The following is an 18,421-nucleotide window of genomic DNA, read 5'->3' on the forward strand; positions in this document are numbered from 1 at the left end:
TGTGATCTCGTGCATGTCTCCTGAAGAATCAGGAAAAGCTTTTTGGTGTTCCGATATGGCCGGAGGTCCGGTCAGGACAGGCAGTTAGTTGCACTTCCTCTCACGGCCACATGCAGCACTCCTTAACCCTACCAGCTTTGCACTCTCTGTGCCTTCAGCCATGAGAAACAGGTCCAATCTATCAATACTGGAAAACAAACTGGAATGAAGCTCAGGCTCTTGCCATCAAGGTCATTACTGTATGCATAAGACCCCCAAGACCTCTTTATGCTTTATACAAACCTGGGTACGTTTTGGTCTCTAGCTTTCCTTGTTTCACCCCAAGTTTGAAGAACACATGGCAGAGACCTGAGTGTCTGCAATTACAGGTGATTGACTTGAGGACAAGCATCTCACTAAGCTCCAGCCACACTGACTTTCCTTACGTTCCCTAACCCACCAAACTAACTATCCCCTTGTCTGGAACACTTTGCCCTCAGATTTTGGCACTGCTGGCTCCTCTTGTCGTTCTGGTCTCAGCTCAACCGACAGGTCTTCTGTGATCGCAGTTACATGAGTAACCTCTCCTACCCCTGTTTCCATTTACTCTCTATCACATCATCCTATTCTTGCTTTATAGCAATTTCCCCATCTGATGTTTTTTCACTTGTTTACTTTTTATTTTAAATTTCCCCCGTTAGAATTCTCAGTTCCATGAAATAGGAGACTTTTACTGTTGATTTAATGTGTCCTGGAAAGTGTGTGGTGTGTGATAGGTGCTCAGACACAACTTATTGAATGACTAATTGAATGCATGAATGGTCAGAGGCTGAGGGAAATGGTCAAGAGTCCTATCATGCTCTTTGCCTGAAGAAAACCTCTTGCAAGAATGTCAGCTGATCTTCAGGTGCCTTTGCCTTGGCGCCAACCCAAAATTTCTCTCTACTTGCCCATCAATAGACACTAGGAACATATATTTCCATCCTTTTCAGATTAAAGGATGACATCTCTGATATAGGCTCCCTTTGGTCTCTACTGTGAAGCTGCAGTTGCTGAGACCAGTATCTTTCAGAATTTAGTCTGTATTTCTTATTCTAGCCTTTCTGGTCATCTGATGGGCTGGCTTCCAGGTATAATTTAGAATGTTGCTTTGGGGTTGTAAAGCTATTTATGCTATAGATCTTCTCTGAAACTTTTCCAACACATCTTAATAACTTTACAGTTTCTCTTGCTAATGATTTTTATCTGCCAGAGAGCCTGTCTAGTTAAAAATCAGATCACTGAAGACACCTCGGACACACGTTTTCCGTAATACTTAGGCTGATTTTGTTTTAAATTGTTTTTGCTTTGCTGGGAAAGCCTAAAGGATGAGGAAAACAAACTGACTTCTCTTTTTTAAAAGAGAAGATGTTATTTGGGTTGAGAGTTCTAGTTATATAAAATGTATTTCTCTAGTTCTTAACGGAATCAAAAATGAAGCAAACAGACAATTTGGGGAAATAGTTTGGGATGAACAGGCTTTGACATATTCATGGGTTCTCTCAGCTATTTAAAAATGATTTTGAAAGACTTATTTGCATTCTACAAATTAAAGATTTTAGCCCAAAGGAAAGACTAACGTCATGATTTTTTTCAGCTTGACTTTTAGGGTGTTATGCATTTATAAGCAGGAGTTTTTGAAGGGGGAACATAGATGGGACCTTTGTACAAAGTCCGTGGGCCAAAAGAAACACTCCATTGTTCCATAGTTTTGTGTTGCACATGGGAAAGCATCCTGAGCATTATGCCATTAAGGTGACCCAGATTACCAGATTTGTAAGACAAGGCCAGTGGTCGGTTGAGCCACTTTGTGTGTAAAGGGTGATGCATGTTGACTGCCAAATTTCTTTCGACACAAGAAAAAAAAACATTCATATATCAAAAAATAAATTTTTTTCTCATCCATTATGTAAGAACTTTATGCATGTTAGCACTTACCAGAAGAAATGGCACAGATACTTTCTGCTTTCAGCAGTTTGTTGAAATATCTTGATCAAAGGCATTTTCAACTTGAAGCTTGAAAGTGACAATGTAAATACAGATAAATTCAGTTTTAACAGATGGGTCTTTGCATCATCTTACCACTTTTTTTTTTTTTTTTACTCTGGCAATGCTATTAGCTATGGAGATCAACAGAAAACTGCTAAAGGTAAAAACCTTTTTCTCTGATCTTGAAATGACAAGTTAAAAAGCACCCCTCCCTGCACCCCCCGACCCGCTGCAACTACTCCCAGCTCATCCTGAAGAAGAGAATGGTGTCTAAGCATCACTGTTCTCTGCTGCCAGGGTGGGTTGCCATTGTGGTTGCTGGTTGGACAAATGTCCTCACTCCTAAGGTTCTTTCTCCTGTTATAAGAAAGAGTATCAAACCCCAAAGATCATGCACCTTGTGGTGAAGTGGTTAGCTATGCTTCTATTCAGCCAAGGCTCATTAACTGGAGGAGAAAAAGAACATTTTATTAGGGCCTCTAATTTTCCAGGCATTATGCAAGATAATAGAGGAGACACAGATGAGGTCTTGCTTTTAAAGTCTTAGATCTCTTTCCCTTTGGGCACTGGGGAATGAGAAGGCAGAGCTGAAAAGCTCTGGATGATTTTAAAATTTATTTGGTTCTGTAAAGCAGATGATCACATTTGTCAGGCACCCTTTCCAATATTAAACAGTGTCAGTTTAACACCAAATATATTTAATAAGTCTCTACCGCCCTAAGGAAACTTCTAGTTTGATAAAGAAAAGACCGCTTACAACTCACTGTCAGACAGGCTGTGATAAACTGAGTAAGAGAGTGACAAAGAAAGTACAGTGGAGCTTCAGAGCACAGAAAGATCCCACCTGATTCAGTGACTGAGGAAAACTTTCTGAAGGAAGAGACAGGAAAGCTTGGTAAGTCGCATTACAAGGTGAAAAGAGCTGAAATACGGAGAGAAGGGAAAATAGCGGGCACTCCAGGTAGTACAGAACGTATCGATTAAAAGTTGGGGCATATCCACGTAGCAAATTGAATGAAGTTGAGCGTAGAGTGTAACTTGAAAGACAGACCAGGACCAGTTTGGATGGGGCCCTGATTGCCAGCTAAGGACTCAGAGCCCAAGCATGGGAAGTCATTAAAGAATACTAAACAAGAAAATGTTATGTTCAGAGATGGACTTTTGATTCCTGGCAGCAAAGTGCATGATGGATTGAAGACAAGAGTCAGAAAACAGGGGGACCAATGAGGAATATGTGGTGGTTAATGGTCTTTAAAATGAGCAGAGGCAGATCCATGCTGGGTTATGATCACGGCACAACCGCTTCAGGGAGTAGTGTCTTCCAAAGGGGTAGGATCTGTCTAGGACAAAAATTAAGTGGAACATCCAATGGAGATTCATTGTCATGGCATTTAGTCAGGGTGGTCTAAATGTGGAATTAGGAGCAATATCTAATGATGTTACAGATCAGTCAGCAGATAAATACTGTAAGATGTATATCCAAACATATCCCTCAGTACAAATCTCCCTTTACTTGTTCAAGTCCTGGCCATCTCATTATTCTCTGCAGCATTAAAGATTTCAGTGCTATGTGCCTCAACCAGCAGTAAAGGCAGCTTTGGCCCATTTCCCATTGTTCTACAACTACACAGAAGTCTGAGTCTGGAAGGTGAATCTGTCCGGCCCGTTTTGAGTTTGACAGCCTGCGTGAAAGTGGATGTTTCACACCACGCATGCCTGAAGCTTGCTGCCCAGACGCAGCTTAACCCTTCGGTGGGTCACCTAGTTCCTGCTTGGTTGAGGCTTCAGCAGGTTTCAGATCTAGAAATATCCTACTTGCCTAAGGTGGGCTTTGGAGTATATTTACTCTTGTCATCCCTTCCATCCCTAGGATATAAGATCTATGATTTCTTTTGCATCTATGGTTTTTAAATATTCCATTATTAACTAGAAATGGAGACCAAATCCATTCTCGGGACCAGAAGAAAAATGAACAAATGAAGGGACCCTTCATCTTTCCTAACTTTATTATGCCGGCCCCATCTTCTTCACCTGAAACAAGTTAAATGTAGAATTAGCACTAAAGAGAGTGTGTGAACTTGTTCTCTTTTGAACACTAGCTACAACCTACAACACAAATTAAAATTCTGATGGAAGAAGAAAAATTGTCATGTAGTTTTTCAGTTTTAGAAATATCTGACAAGCTGTGAGGCATATGAGGAAGACTCAGACAGTCAAACGTTCAGGAATGAATGGGAGCACTTAACTCTGAAATTATTGTCATGAAAGAAAAAGTCCACGCTGTCTTACAAAATCATTCACATTGCCAATTTAGTTAAAAGGGCAAGATGAGCCATGGGTGGAACTCAGTGGCAACTAGGCGGTTCTCATTCATTGCCTACTCTGCCTTTTTGCTTTAAAGTGGGGATCACATAAGAACTCAAAGAATAACAATGTTTTTACATTTTCAAGGGAAAAAAAGTAATTGGAAGTAAACTCATAGGACTTTAAAATTTTCTAGATACTGGTACAACTCAGTCGGGGCTCGGAAATGACTACTAGCACCAAATCTTTTAATGTGCAAGACGTGCCAGTTTTGCATAAGCTGTGTCATATTCAGCAATAGATTGTTGGCACAAACTAAGTCACCTGTTCTCCTGGTTTTTTGCCTCTTTCGATAAGAACAGCTAAATAGAGTTTCTAGAGCTGCAGCTGAAGCTCCTCTGACCAACTTTTTGGAAACATGCTTGTGAAGGGTATTACCCTAGGACATGCAGATAAAATATATAAGGGAAACACTTCTGCATCCATCAAAATACACATAGAAGCCTATTTGGGATAATTATATTATTTCTTAAAAGTAAAATCAAGGAAACTAATTAACGACTTTCTCAGGATATTCTCTGCAGTCATTTGAGGCATCGAGCATGGTATTCTGGTGCATCTGCACTTAGGAGCAGAGATGACCACAGATGTATGAAGTTCACCCTGGACCACCACGTCCTGTACAGGGCTTCTGCCTGTGCTGTCCTCTTGTGGTTACTATATTATTATGATGATGTTTCTCAACCAACTGAATCACATAGTAGTATGTGAAATATTTTGATTCTTGTTTTAATGGGTATTCGCTAGCAGTTTTCCCAGTGGTCCACTTGAGTGAAATGAACCAGCCCTTTCATAGCCATTAGTTGCAATTCAGGGAGACAAAACAGGACCCCCTGTCCAGCTTACTGAGGTCTTATCCTGTATGTGTGACTTCCAGGGAGAGAGATTGAGAACCATTTATTAATCATTACGCCCCTAAATCAGATAGTTTTTCACTGGAGTACTGAAGCACTCAAATTAGCATCCTTCTTGAAGGCTAGTGAGGAATACAGCTTTCTGCACTTTCATCAGCCTCTGCTGGCACCAGACCTCTCAGAAGCCTTGTGACAGGACCTGGCCTGTGCAGCATCACATGTGATTTGCTTTTCTTCTTGGAAGGTCCACTCTGTGGCTTTTCTCTGGAATCTGGGAAGAAAATGTTTCTCAGCCTGGAGACTGGGATTGAGAAAGCTCCCCTTCCTCCTCATACAAGTCGGCTAAGGGGTAAGTGGGATGGATGTGAGGGTGACAGTCATGGATTCAGTGACTTGAACCGACCTGAGTAACCATTCCAGCCCTCCCCTCTCAGTGTTGTCACAGGGATGGATACCCTATGTGTGGAAAGTCATCAGAACCTCTCTCTAGCTTTCCATCTGTGTAATAGTTAATGAGCTTGTCACTTTTGACTCTGGGCAGGGATGTAGATTTGGGGCTCTCTGACTTACTTTGTTTTATATTGTTATTTTCTTAATGTACTAGGGATGCTACAATACATGCCCATGTACCTGTCACCCATCAAATGTGAACATTTTTCCCATACCTGCTTCAAAATGTTGTTTGTAAAGAAACAAGCTATCCAAGTAAATGTGAAGTCGCCAGTTTTACCTTCCCCAGTCTCACCCTGCTCTCTTACCACTCCACAGGACACAACTGTCATGTATTGGCAGTTGCACAATCCTGTTTTTTATACTTTTAAATTTTACTACACATATGAAACATGCTTATTACATACATGAGCCAAATTATTTGCATATTTTTCAAGTACATTTTTTTTTTACTTTAGGGGTGGAATGTGGTACTCTGGCAATCGCTACTTTTACTACCAAACATTTTGTTTTCAGAACTTGTTATAGTACCCTAGTTCGTTTGTTTAAATTGCTGTATATTACTTCATCTAGGAAACTATCACTATTTATCCATTCCCACACTGATTGGAATTTGAATTGATTCAATTGTTTTACCAAAATAAGTAATACTGAAATAAATATCCCCTAGGACATTTCCCCTAGGACATATGTGATAGAGCTTTTCTGGAGTACATATCAGTGGGTTTGTCATGTCATAGGGTATGTGCATTTTTGTGTCTGAGATATTGCGAAATTGCTCTCCAAATTGCACAACCAATTGCACAACCAATACTAGTACCAGCAACATGTGAGAACCCTCACTTGCCCAGGTCCCTGCCAGCACTTGATTATTATCAGATTTAATTATTTGCTAGTTGATGGATGATGGATATGAATCTCATTGTTTTAATTTTCATGACTCATTATTTATGAAATTGAACATCATTTTTTACAGGGCCATTTGGATTTCCTCTTCTCTAACTTATCTATTTCTACTCTTTGTCCATTCGTTTGTCTGTTCTCATTATTGATTTATAGAAACGTGTGTATATGTGTGATCCTAATGTACATGTATCGTAGTATACGTTTATATTTTATAATATACATTCATATATATGTAACTAATCCTTTGTTATACATGTGGAAAATTTTGCCTCTCATCTGTTGATTACATTGTAATTTTTTAACTTTTTATTTTATATTGGAGTATAGTTGATTAACAATGTTGTGTTAGTTTCAGGTGTACAGCAAAGTGATTCAGTTATACATATACATGTATGTATTCTTTTTCAAATTCTTTTCCCATTTAGATTGTTACATAATACTAAGCAACGTTCCCTGTACTATGCAGTAGGTCCTTGTTGGTTATCCTTTTTAAGTATACCAGTGTGTACATGTCAATCCCAAACTTGGCATCAGTTGTTTTAGCACAAACAACTTTAATTTTTTGATGTAGTTAAATTTCTTTTATTCTGCTTTTTGTGCCTTGCTTAAGAAATCATTTTCTCCTCCATGGTTATATTTTATATTAACTCTTCCTATACTCTAAAGTGTTTTAATTTACTTCTGAAAGTTTTGTTTTAAAAATGTAGACTTTTAATTTATGTGAAGTTAGTGAGTTAGTGTATGGTGTAAAGCATGAATCTTTTTTTCCCATATGAAAAACTAGTCCCAACAGCATTTACTGAAAAGCCCCATTCTTTCTCCATTGTTTTTACTGTCTTCTCTGTTGTATACTAAGATCCCATATATGCTTTGGACTTTTCTATATATGCTTTTCTCATATACGCTTTTTTTTCTGTTGATCTCAACTTCCCTATCCTTACAAGATACCATGCCATGTAAATACTATGCCTTTATAATAAGCGTTTTTATGTTGTACTTCATTATAGTGAGAGTACTTCCAAAATTTCACTTGAAGTATGCTACTAGGTATAGTTTTGGGGATGACCTATTTTTTGTCAGATTAAGAGAACTGTTCTCTAAGTCTAGTTTATTAAGAGAATTTATTATAAATAAGTATAAATTATTAATAGTGGTCTTCTGCATGTTAGAGTAACCATTTGATTGCCTCTTTTAGCTTATTAGTGCTGAAGATCATATTGATCTTTCTGATAATATATTGACCTTTCTGATAATGAACTATCCTTGCATTTCTGGTCTAAATCTTACTTGAATTGTATGTATTACTATGTCTTTTTTGTTTTGTTTTTTAAAGTCTTAAAACATATTTTGGTAGACTTGCTTTTTATAGGTATTGATTTAAATAATTACTTTTCAGAAATGTTTCTTTGAAAAGCTAAACATGCAAAGGTTTGCCTTTCATTTTATTTCAAATATAGTCATTACCTAGGAAAAGGGATTCTCCATTTTCTGCCTATTGAGAATGAAAACATCCCCAGAACATAAGCCTAAAACATCTCCTTTTCCTTTTTAAACTTTTTGCAGACTGTCGCTTTTCTAAGAGTTGTGATCAGGCTCAGCTTCTCTCTCCCTTCCTAGGCTCTCTGGTGGGATGTGACACCCCTCAGTCCTGCCTGGTGTGGGTCCCAGCACCACCCGCTGATTCTTAAGGCAGCAGAAGCTGCAATGACCACATCGTCAGTGCTCCCCACATGCCCATGTGTTCACATACCCCTCAGTCAGGCTGCTCACTCCCGCATCAAACACCATTAGTGTTCCCATTTCACATGCATCATCTATCCTTCTAACAAAGTAGAAAATCTAGTACATTTTAGTTGTCCTTTGAGATGTCTACTATCTCCCATATCTTTATTGCCTAAATTTATTTTCCTTTTTTTTTGATCCATAGGAAATGTGGTCAATATTGTTTTTACAAGCAATATTTAGTTGAATTAGCCATCAGGTTTTATCTTTTTTTTCTCACCATTTATTTATTTATCTAATAAATCCTAATGCATGCCCTCTATTGGCCTGCCATGGTTATAGGTACTTGGAGATACAGCAGTGAACAGATAGTCAAAGTCCCTGAACTCATATAGTTGATATTCTAGTAAGAGGAGAGAGAAAAAACATTAACTAGCTATATAATAAAGACAAGTGCTATGGAGAAAAATAAGAGCATAAGGGTTATTACTGATGTAGGTTATCAGGAAAGAGCTCACAGATAAAGTGATATTTGAATGGATACTTGAAGGAAGTCTGGGAGGAAAGTACCCTATGCAGGGAAAACAGCATATGCTGCATGAGGGCATCAAGAAACATCAAAAAAAAATTAAAAAAATAAAAAAATAAAAAATAAAAAAATAAAATAAAAAAAAAGAAACATCAAAGAGTCCAGTGTTGTTAGAGCAGAATGAGCAAAAAAAGTATGGTGGCCAATGGCAGCAGAGATAGCGAGTAAGAGTGGGGGTGAGGGTTGAGGGAAATCCAACAAGACTTTCAGACCATTGTAAGCACTTTGGCATTTACTCTAAGTGAGATGGGATACCATCAGAGGGTCTTGAACAAAGAATTGATATGTTCTTGTTTTAGTGAGATCAAGATCTTGTGTTGGTGGCTTATGTATTTGGAGATAAGGAGATTCAAGACCAGAAGCATGTAGACTAATTAAGAAATTATTATCATAATCCAGATGAGAAATGTTGGTGGCTTGGATGAGGGAGATAAAGATGGGGATGGTAAGAAGTGATCCCATTCTGGATATAATTTGAAGGTATATCTAAGAGGATTAGTTGATGGATTGATCAGGGGTATGAGTAAAAGGCCTGAGAATCTGGAAGGATGAGGGGGTGATACTGCTGAAATGACCAAGACTGCAGAATGAGCAGGTTAGGAGGGTAAAAACCGGAAGTTTGGGTATAGATTCATAAGTTTGAGATTCCTATCAAACATCCAAGGGTATTATTAGTCATTGGCTATATGAGCCTGTAGTTCAAGAAGAGATTTGAATTGAAGTTATATATTTGGAGAACATAATCATAGATGATATTAATGTCATAACGTTGAATGAGGTCACCTAGGGAGTAAGTGTAGATAGGGAAAAGAGGAGAGGAGAAGTAGGGAATATACTTAGGGGTATTCCAATGTTATATGGTTGAGAAAATGAAGAGGACACAGCAAAACAGACCAAGATAAAGAGCCCAGTAGGGTGGGAGAATCAATGGAGAATGGTGTCCAAATATCAAACTAAGATAGTATTTCAAAGAGTAGGCCACTGTGTCATATGTTGTTAACAGGTCAAATGAGATGATTAAGAAATAGCTACTAGATTTAGCAATATGTAATAGAAGTCATTAGAGACCAGGACAAAAGCTATTTAATAGGAGTGGTGGGGAGTGGAGTCTGATTTCAGTGGGTTTAAGAAAATAGACAAAAATGAATTGGAAATAAAAATATAATGCAATTCCTTCAAAAAGTTTTACTTTAAAGGGAAGCAGAGAAATGGGTCAATAGCTACAGTATAACTAGAGTAATTGGAAGAGGCTCTTTCTTTTTAAAGAGACAAAAACTTCAACATTTATTTAAGATTTTTGTCTTCTTGCAAAATAGCTCCTTCAGTAATTATTTAAATTAGAATCTTTAGATAGTAAACTCTCAGTTTTCATACACCTCCTGCCCTGTCCCCGCCCACACAGAAGACTTAGGGAGAGCTTAGCTGGGTATCAAATTCTGAATAGATGGTTCTCTACCACTTTAAAGGTTTTAATTTGTGTCCTGGCATCTGCTGTTGCTGAGAGAAAATCTTCTACCTGTCCATTTGAGTTTCTTACTAGGTAATCTGCCTCTTATTTAAAGTAACTTTTAAAGATTTTTTCTTTGTCCTGATGCCCTAGAGTCGATTTACTTTTTATTTATACTACTCAATGATTACATTTGCTTTTAATCTGAAAACTTACTTCATTCTTTAATTTTATAAAATTATCCATAATAACCTTTTCCAAAACTTATTCTTTGCAGTTGAGTTAAATTCTCTTCTTCTGGAACTCCCATCATATGTATATTGGAGCTTCTCAATCTGCCCTCCTTGGCTTATAATTGCTCTTTCACATTTTCCAGTACTACTGTCTTAATTTTAAAAAATAATAAACCTACCATTGAAGTATTTGACACAGAGGAGGAAGTACAAAGTGTAAACTTGCACATTGGCTGCACTTCTGGCCCTGGTTATTTTTTAAAGTTATTTTTAAGGTTAATATACTGTATCATGCAGCTGGTTCAAAATCAAGGATTAAAAGCCTAAGCGTAGTCTGATATCAGCTTGGCAAAGTCAAGCTGATTGAAATATCGTAAACTCAATGGCTTATAAACAACAAAAGTTTATTTCTCACAGTTCTGGAGGCTGGGAAGTCCAAGATCAAGGCGCCGGCAGATTCAGCGTCTGGTGAGAGCCCACTTCCTGGTTCACAGACAGCTGTCTTTTTGCTGTGTCCTCACATGGCAGGAAGGTGGAGAAAGCTCTCTGGAACCATGAGGGCTCTGAGCTAATCACCTCAAGGCCCCCACCTCCATATACCATCACACTGGGGATTAGATTTCAACATATGAATTTAAGTGGAGGGGGACAAATGTTTGGTCCATAGCACCATTCCATTACATTCATTTAAACAAATTGACAAACAAAGCTGGATTTGACCCACTAAATTGATCCCACAGCCTAATTATAGGTTAACACTCAGTTTGAAAAGCACTGGCACCTAATTAGGCATATGATGGAATATTAATTAATGCATCCATTACATTTTATGTTCAGTTTTTTATTTTGGTTTTGCTTTGGGGTTGGGTGGGGATTATGCTTTTTCAGCCAGCAACGGAGAGGATGTCTCCATGTAACTCCATCTAATGGGGACTTACTATAATGATACCAGATCTCTGTTGCTGTGCCGTCATCCTCCTGTGTCTCTCTCTCAATACATCATGGATCCTTCATGGATTCTTCATGATGTCCCCAAGCTCCCCCTCCTCTTACTTGTAACCTTTCCAAGCAGATAGAATCTGCCTGGGTCGGTCACCCAACATTTAATTTCAAGCACTTATTATTGGTCTGCCATTGGTATTGGGACTTCATTCTCAATCTAATCAGTTAATACTAGCTGACCCAGGTTGATTTCATTTGAATCAACAAAGAATTGCTAAAAGCTGCATTTCCTAGAACAAGTGGAAATCTAATTGGCAGATATTTGAGACGCTAATGTTAAATGCAAAAAGAAAAATAAAAAACAACTTTTTTGCATTGGGGCCTGTTTTCAACTTTTTTTTAAGAAAGTCTCTTAGAAGGAGAGTGACAGAAAAGGAATCTAAAATTTGTTTTACATTATGTTAATACTTATCAAATTTCTACAAAACAAATATTGTAGATTGATAATCAGAAAAAAATCATCAAAATTGGCTCTGGGGAAAATGATCATTTTGCAAACCAGCATCATGTACTAGTCTCTATTTAGCTCATGCTCTAGGTATAAATATCTAAATATGAAGTCTCTATGAATAAAATTCTGTTTGAAGCAGAAAGCCCCCTGTTTGTCCTACTAACACCATTTCAGAATACATTGCTCAGTATACAGCTTGGTTTGGGAGGGCTGGGTACAAAAACCTAGAAAGATCCTTTCCCTAAGGCCCTACACTTCCCTACTCTTTGTGTAACCATTATTTATTGCCTGTTTTTATTTATTCAATAAATCCCCTAATAACTTTGAGGTTTGGAAATTTGGTTTGGGATAGGATTGGACAGAATATCACCTGTTTTCTTGAATAGACCAAAATATCATTTGTCTGTTGAGGATGGTCATTTCTGTGGGCCCTAATAATTCCCTAAATAAAACTACTCACAAATTCTAAAGCTCTAAATACTTTTGGTTCTAGCACACTAGGATTCATAACTCTCTTAGAAAAGGAAGGAGTATCTCTTAAGGCCCATAAAAAAAATCCAAATCAAAATGTCATGTGCTCAGGTAAATTTTCTTTCTGTTTAGGTATTGAGGATAAAATTTCAACTTATGTTTTTACATGTCTTGTGCGATTACTGTTTCCCGCTTCTTTTCAGTTGAGCCTGAAAAATTTGGTGAAACAAAATTTTTCTTTCAAGAATTAGCTAGAAAGATCTGGGCTGCCTGGTCAAAAAACCACTGACTAGTTGGTCCTTTACCAGTGTTTAAACAAGCTCATTATCTGAGATCCAACTTCATAGTGAGTTCCAGAAATGTTCCACAGATTTAGATGCCCTCATGCATGTGTTTGGTGATCCAGACCGTCAAGCCAGTGGGAGTGGAGAAGGGGAGGCGAAAGGGATACACGTTTTCCTGAAAGATGCTTATGCCGCTTCTCGCGTCCTGGTGGCTGCAAGGTGGGCTGTGAAGTGTCATCTTTCACTGGATTCTATTACTAACTGAAAGTGGGGAGAGTGAATACTGGGGGACAACTAGTAACTATTAGTTCATATTATGGGTTGTGGTATTGATCCTATGAACAAGGCAAGTCATTTGAATGTTTTATTCAGAGGGATGCCATGATCATATTTGTTTCAAAATGTAATTTTTGTGTGAAAAATGGATTGGAGGAAGCCCAAGTGACTGTTAAGAGGCCATTCCTAAGGTTTAAGTGAGAGATCATGGCTAGGACTTGGCAGTGGCAGTAGAGAAGATACAGGGAGTGGAATGAAGTCAAAAGATACTGAAGGGGTAAGGCTGACGGATGAAATGGGGGCAGAAGAGGTAGAGGAGCAATCCAGATAACTCCTAGATTTCTGGTTTGTGTTGCAGACTCTAGAGGAAAACAAGGTTTGGGGATGAGATATCTATGGACCCCTGAGTTTAGCTTTGGAAACATCTGTCAGAGAGGCAGTATCTACACATCCAAAATAAACCACCAACTCACAGTCAGTGAGAGTCTCAAATCTAGTCATTGTTAACTCCTCTATTCGAATGAACGTTCCCCTGTGAGGGTTCTTTATGTTAAAGGGCTTTGCATGTATCGCATGTCACAGAATGGTTCATTGCACACAAACATAGGAAAGCCAGCCAGGCAGAGGGAGTCTTTTAGGCCTTGCTAATTCCTACTGTGGTCATCAATCATGAACAGTCTTCTTTTGTGGGAAGCATGGACAGGACTGTTGGTCACACAGGAATAATAGTCACGTAGCCTTGTGTGTGTACCGCAGCTCAGCCCACACTCAGTGATGGGAATCATTGCGATTGTTCTAACCCGTGAGAAGCTACAAGAAATCTGGTGAAGCTGCAGAGCTAGAGAGCAGTGTTTCTGTTTCTTGGGTTGCTCATGTATGCAATTTACTAGATGGTTAGTGTTTTGAGCTTTTTATTTGGTTTGGGGTATTTTTTTCTTAGACCTACTTCTCTGTACTACAAGGTAACTAGAAAGAAACAAACCCCACATAATCTAAGTGCTGTGTCCTCCTGCCCGATCTACCAAAGTATCCTACAATGAATGTGTAGATGGTGCTAACAGTTTTCTAGTCAACTACTTTGTGCCACTGATACTATGATTAAACATTTAAAGTTAAGTATGTTAGGATTTCCAACGGGCACTAATGTTTTAAAATTCAATCACTTATCCTTCATTTAACAAATATTCAACATTCTACACTCTGGGCACTTGGGATACTTCAGTAAGAGACCAGTAAACACGATGATGGGCACCTCTGCCCTCCTGGAGCTTCCCTTCTTGAACTCCTTAGTCGAGGGATTAGATTCAGATAAACCTGTCACTTTTTTCAGCCCTTCCAGTTCATAGCCTTTGTCAGTGTCTAACGCGTGGCCTTCTCAGCTGGTCTGGCTCCATCGTGATGGGTCTCATGAGACTCCAGCCCAGGCCTGGCCTTCACTTCAGTTGGCAGAGCCCAGAAAAGCACTGGGCAAAGGTCAGGGGATTCGTTATGTGAGGCAATGGGCTGTGTGCTTTAATCTGCTCTTCTGGTACCAGGGTGTGTGTGTGTGTGTGTGTGTGTGTGTGTGTGTGTGTGCGTGTGTGTGCGTGTGTGTGTGTGTGTGTGTGAGAGAGAGAGAGAGAGAGAGAGAGATTGGGAGGGAGGGAGGAAGAGGGAGAAAATGTAATTGATTTGGGGAGGATTTTGCGAAGGTTTATATGGGAAAGCAGCAAGACCAAGAATCTAACGTGCCAAGCGGTAACCAAGAAGCATTTACCGTATTCCTCCTTCACCCCCCACCCTCTCCGCCAATTTTAACCAAATTAGTATAGTGTGGTCTGCTTGCATACGTGACTGAATGAAAAAGGAAATTTAAAAGTTCTTGCCATAAAGCCTGGAGGAAACCATACGAAAATCCAGCCTCTATTTCAGGAATATCTGCCGGACTGGTGGTTAGTATTTCCCTTCTTGTTCACTTTGATTAAAAGGCTGAGAGTCAGGTCTCTCTCTCTTTTTTTTTTTTTTTTTTTTTTTTTTAACCTTACTTGTGCGCTTTTTAGATGTAAAGCTCCAACTTGGCTTAGCTGGTTGCTTTCCTTCTCCTCCCACCTCATTCTTCCCTCTTCTGGCTTCATTTCTCCCTGCTCCCTCCTTGCTCTCCTCCTCCACTCTTCTCCCTCTACTCTGAGCAAAACTTCTTTCTCTTGTCCTGCAGCTTATAAAATACTCTGATTAGGCAAAGCCTCAGACTGCCTTCCTCCCTGTCTGATCACCATTAAGATATAATTTGGGTCTTTGAAGTCCATTTTCTGCGCATATAAGAATCTGGTACATTTTGAGAAAGTCGACAGAGATGATAATTTGCACTCAGGAGACATTTCAGGGTTTTAATTCTGGCCTATGTTTTACATTTCAACAGTCAGTTTATAGTTTAGAAGAGTATCGTAAAGAAGAAGTGACACCACAATTGCATGTTTGTTTTGCATTTTATTCCAGGTTTTCTAAAGTCTTGGGGATTGTCAGCACATTGAAGAAAAGGAAAATAAGACTATGTCTTTTTGTATTTTTAGCCATATATCTTGGCTGGTTTACTCCGATGTTTCTGGTTCCTTCCTGCATACCCGATGAAAGCTATCCCATGGTGCCTGATGTGATGGGAAACATCACTTATTCTATGTCGTTAAAAAGCATTCAGCTGAACTTTCAACAGAAGGACGTGTTCTACCCCCTTAAAACATCGATTTTAAGGTCAAGGGATCTCTGTTCGTTTCTGCAACAATTCATTTCAAGCTGAGCGTGTTAGGTACTGCGAGGTAGTAGGGGATACAGAGATGACCCTCAGGGGAGAGATAAGAAAGTAGTGGGCATCTCACGATGCTATGATAGAGGTTTGGCAAGGAGAGAGGAGGGGCACCTAACTTCCCCCGGTAGGGAGTGGAGGTCATTGCTCGAAATACATTTAAGTTGAAGTGACCTTAAGCTGAGTCTTCGGGAATGAGTGGCAGAGATGGATGAAGTGGGAAGAGGACAGGAGGCAGAGGGGCTGAAGGTGTGAACAGCCTGGAACCTTCTGAGAAGATTCCTCCATGGACAGAGGAAAGGGGGAGGTTTGGGGAGATGGTGGAAGATGGGCATGGAAAGGTGAAGGAGGCCAGATCAGACCACACAGGGCTGGAGGCACCTTGTTAAGGGTTTGTCCCTTATACTGGACAGTTTGAAACAGAAGCTGCCGAGCTGCTGTTGAAGGAGATCACTGTGGTGTCAGTGTGGAGAATAGATTTTTGCAAGGTTCTAACCAGGATTATTCTTGGAAATTTAGGCTCAGCTTGGTCCAGACTTGAGGGCTGGTTGTGAGTAAATTCCGTTTCTGGGTTATTCTAGGGCTTCTTGTCCTACTTCAAAGAAGGTGGCCAGGGGAGCTCAGCTCCTGTGGAGCTGGGGAAGGCCAGGAGAGCCCGGCTCACCTCATGTCCGCACTTGTTAGGATTTGTTTGTACTGAATGTCTAACGATAAATGACATTAGATGTGACAGCACGTGTGAGCCTGAGGGTAAGTTGGCTTTTTGCTCCTTGACAATAGAGTGACAGGTTGAAGACGATGGGGAGTACTGAGAAACCCACTGGACTGGGGATGGGAGGCCTGGGTGCAGCTCCCGGCTCGGCTGTAACCAGCAGTGGGATCTTGTACATGTCACTTCATCCCTCTGGGCTTTGCTCACCTCATCTGTAAAGTGAGACCTTTATGGTAACATGGTAATTAGGGCCCCATCCAGCTGCCGGGCTCTCTGATTGTGATTCTGTCTCCCCAGTGGTCCCCCCGACCCCCAACCTCAGGCTTCCAGACATTCTGATTAATAGAGAAACTAGGAAAGCCATTTATTTAAACTAAGTTTCAGTTTAAAGAATATAATCTAGCGAGCATGGGAAATAATTTTCGAAGGAAAAATATTGTGATTCGTGTTTGTCCTATGCAGATGGTAAAAGGGAAGCAGAAAGCCACCTGCACACAACTTCCTTCTTTTTCTCTTGACTTTTTCTGCTTGTCCCTCCTGCAAAAGTAGAGAGGAGATTGGCTGGGGATTCTGAGGGGACTGAGGGTAAGACACGGACGGGGAAGGCTGACCTATGGGAACCTGAGCTCTCCCGCCTTCCAGAGGAGCAGTGCAGCCTTTATTTGGCATGAGCAGCCATTCAGGTAGATCCTCGGCAGAATTTTGAGTAACTGTGACCTTCTTTGCTTTTGTGCAAATCTCTTGCACCTGTATCCAGCGCTCTCAGGTTATATTGGCCCATCCCCTAACCTCTAAATTACCCTCTGCTCTCTTTTACCCAAACTAACTTCTCCCAAAGCTGAGTGATGATGTGGATATTCTTGAGGTGGGGAAAGAACTTCTAATGCCTCTGAGCTACCTTACACCCACCAACATTCCCTCCCACCCCCCGCCAAACACACACACACACACACACACACACACACACACACACACACACACACACACACACACACACACTGCACGTATCTCTTCACTCATCAAATCCTGCAAGGCATTTTGGTGGGAGTGGGCGCAGAGTGATAAACAGATGAAGAAGGTCTGTGTCTTGCCCTGAGGAAACCTACAGCAGCACAGGCACTGAGGACTCATTTATTCCACATACAGGGGTTCGTCACCTTGTGACTTCCATGTCAGGGCACATTTTATAGTAGAGGAATGAACAGGTCAGTCTCAGGGGAGTGTAGAAGGCTTCATGGAGGTAGTGATGTTGGAGCATGCTTTTGAAGAGCAGATAAATTGGGGATTTGTCCGGCAGCAGCCTTGAAGGTAAAGGAATAGAGGCCATGAAGGAGGCTGTTTTAAGTCTAGAGAAGTGTGGTGAGCATTGGGGGAGGAGGAGATACAGTCCAGAGAGAATTCTGAGGTTGAATCACCCCCTCATGGTGACAAGTGACACATGATGGGGTTGGAGTAACAGGTAGCTGGGGAGCCCTAATCTCATTAAACATGTTAGAAAATGTATGAGATGAAGCTGTTTGTTCATGAGGTGGGGACTGGGGGCAGGTAGGAGATGTGAGTTCATTCAGTTTAGACAGAAATGATTTTAGACGCTTGTGGGCGTCCAGGTGACTATCTCCCTGTGTCTGAGGCACCTGCCCTCTGGTTCTTTAACATTTACATGATGCGCTGAGTAAACTGCCACCTTGCGGATTCCCTGTAGCTTTTCTTCCCCATTTGGAAGTAAAGTTTTGACTGGTAACATGATCACAAGTGATTGAAAGTGGAAAAATTCATTTGAATCACTTTTCAGTTTGATGGGAAGATGAATGTTTTATTACTGTTCTCCAAGATGTGAAATAACTGATTTCTCTCAAACAGAATGCAATGAAAAC

At 40.1% G+C, this 18,421-nt stretch overlaps 1 protein-coding gene across 3 annotated transcripts in view; it reads left to right on the top strand.

Moving 5' to 3' along the window:
* Positions 1-18,421, top strand: part of GHR (growth hormone receptor) — a gene marked incomplete at its 5' end in the record, with an annotated part of 278,629 nt that overhangs the window by 87,136 nt on the left and 173,072 nt on the right. Inside the window, one exon of one of the 3 annotated variants that reach the window (XM_082382301.1) lies at positions 14,906-14,987. The exons of the other annotated variants lie outside the window; for them this stretch is intronic. Of the gene's footprint in view, positions 1-14,905; positions 14,988-18,421 lie in introns of those variants that run through there. 3 annotated transcript variants of the gene reach the window in all.

The sequence above is a fragment of the Balaenoptera borealis genome, assembly GCF_965194805.1.
Source record: "Balaenoptera borealis genome assembly, chromosome: 2".
Classification (NCBI taxonomy): domain Eukaryota; kingdom Metazoa; phylum Chordata; class Mammalia; order Artiodactyla; family Balaenopteridae; genus Balaenoptera; species Balaenoptera borealis.